The sequence below is a fragment of the Tenrec ecaudatus genome, chromosome 4, assembly GCF_050624435.1.
Source record: "Tenrec ecaudatus isolate mTenEca1 chromosome 4, mTenEca1.hap1, whole genome shotgun sequence".
NCBI lineage: Eukaryota > Metazoa > Chordata > Mammalia > Afrosoricida > Tenrecidae > Tenrec > Tenrec ecaudatus.
The window spans coordinates 32,787,165-32,790,114 of NC_134533.1; positions in this window are offsets into that span (position 1 = coordinate 32,787,165).

Here is a 2,950-nt window from a genome sequence, read left to right on the forward strand (position 1 = left end):
TGATAGGAGTTGAAGTCAGATAAGGCAAGCCCTCTGACTTTGTCCTTCTTCTTGTGTAGTTCTCTGTTAATTCTGGGCTTCTTCCTTTCCATATGAAACTGGTGGTCATTTTTTCCAATTCTTGAAGATGGTTATTGGTATTTGAATCAGGATAGCATTAAACTTATATAATGCCTTGGGTATGATTGACATCTTTACTATATTGAGTCTTCCAATTCACAAGTATAGGATATTCTTCTATTTGTGGAGCTTTTATTTCCCCCTGTATTATAAGGTGACCAGATTTTAACATTGGTAAAGTGGGACACCATTGACCAGGGGTGGGGGTGGGAGTGGGGGATTCTTGATTTAAAATTTGGTCTATATGGAGCAACAAAAATTTTCATAGAATGCAAAAATTGTATTGTAATACATTTTTTTAAATTTCAACATAAGTACTATTTACAAATATAATACATTGAAATTATGTATAGTATTATTTTATTCTTTGGCATATTTCTCATTTGAGTGAATTTTTTAGTAGATTGCTGTCGTTGTTTAATAGGTCATGAAAATTTTCACAAGAATTTGTTAAATTATATTTCACATATAAAATGGCTTTCAAAGTCTCAACACTTAATTGTGATTTTTCTGATGTCTGCACTTTATGTACTGTAGAAAAAAATGTGTTAAGTCATAGCATTAGTTCCTGGAAAGGACAGCATGTATTCCACAATTTTTAGTGCATTATTGTATGGAACATGGTTAGTTTCAAAATGATGAAATATTTCTAACCATTTGTTCTCTATTGTGATTTTTGCTGATGCCCAAGATTTAACCTTTCCCTTATCAACACATTTTAAAATAATGATGCCTCATTAAAAATATCATTTTCGGAAATATTACTCTATGGGAAATTTTTAGTGATATGATCAAATGGTTTTTGCACATGATTCCAATTAAGCTCTTGTTTTAATGAAACCCAGTGAAAATGTTCAATAACATTGTAATGTACCATCCACGCTTCTACATAATCTATGCAGTTACAATAGAACTTTTTAACGTGATTCATATCTGCATGATTTATTGCATCTTGTTCTTCTAGCTGGCTTATATTATTATGGATATTTAATGGAAGAAAATTATTTTCTAACCGCTCTTAACACTGAAGTTCTAAATTATTAACTTCATTTGCTACTTCGATTACCAAAATTTTGTCACCTTCAATAAATTTTATAGCATTTTGAAAAGAAGCTGCTTGATTGTGTACAAACTCTAGCCAAATTTTTGAAGATTCTTTTTTTAAAAAACTCTTCTAAAATTCTAGGACATTTATCCTGTGATAGAAAGTAAGATTTCAAAGGATTGTATACTTTCAAAATTCTTTCAACAGCTGGCAAAAGAGCTCACCAGTGCGTTTTACTGTATCCAAGTATTTTCTGATATTCGACTTGCACAGTTTTACAAAATTGTTTAATCATTTCTACGCGCACAGTATATATATATATATATATATATATATATATATATATATATATATATATATATATATATATATATATATATATATATATATATATATTTTAACAACAATATTTTCCACATCAATGGGCAAGAAATCAGCAGCTGTTTGAATGGTGTTATATATTATGTATATTCCCTTCCCGTTCCCTACCTTGTCGTGCATTCTTTCCAAAAATCGGGACTTTTAAAACATGCTTTGGGACGTGGGACAAATTTTTAAATTCAGGACTGTCCTGCCAAAAGCGGGACGTCTGGTCACCTTACTGTAGTACGGTCCTGTAGTTTTCCTTAAGTCTTTTTGTTTGTCTCATTGTTTGCTTTGTTAGATATATCCCTAGATATTTCAATTGGTCCTTGCCTATTGTGAAGGGCACTGCATTCGTGATCTCCTCTTCCATGGTCTTGTCTGATGTATCTAGCAAACCATTTGACTTCTGTTTGTGGGTCTTGTATCCTGCCACTCTTTTATATCCCTCTATCAGTGTTGTGGAGCTTTTAGTATTTTCAATGTATTGAATCATATCATCTTCAAATAGCAATAGCTTCACCTCTCCTCTCCCAGTTGAATACTTTAAATATCCTTCCGCTGTCCTATTTTGTTAGCCAGAACCTCCAGTACAATGTTGAACAAAAGTGGGGACAAGTGGCATCCTTATTTGGTGTCCTTTTTCAGTGGGATTATTTTAGTTTTTTCTCAGTTGACTGTGATGCTGGCTGTTGGTTTTTTGTGGATAGCTTGTATAAAATTGAAGACGTTTCTTCCTATTTCTATCTTTTTCAGTGTCTTACTTAGGAATGGGTGTTGGATGCTTTCAAATGCTTTTTCTGCATCTATCAATAGTATCATGTGAGCCATATCTTTTTCTTATCAATGGGGGTGCATAATATTGATGGATTTTCAGATGGTAAACCATCTCTGCATCCCTGGAATGAATCCCACCTGATCATGATGGATGAGATGTTTTATATATTCTTTTGTATTCTATTGGCCATTATTTTCTTAGGAATTTTTGTATATTTGTCCCTTAGTGATATTGGTCTGTAGTTCTCTATTCCTGTGGGACCCTTGTCCTGTTTGACTTCTTAAAATGTGTTTGGGAGTTTTACCACTTTTTCTATGCCCTGGAATAATTTGTGGAGGATTGGTGTCAGCTCTTCCCTGAATGCTTGGTAGAGTTCTCCTGTGAAGCCATCTAATAATCTGGGAGCATTTTTTGTTGGTAGTCTCAATAGCTACATCTATTTCTTCTTTTGTTGTGGGTCTGTTGAGGTTCTTGATCTCTGTCTAGGGTAATCTAGCAAGGGATTGTTTTTCCAAGTGCTTGTCCATGTCTTCCACATTGTTGAATCCATCAGAGGACAGATTTTCATGGTATTTTGTGATTCTCCCTTTAAGCTCTTTGGGGTTTGTTGTGATTTCCTGGGCTCCATCCCGAATCCTGACTAT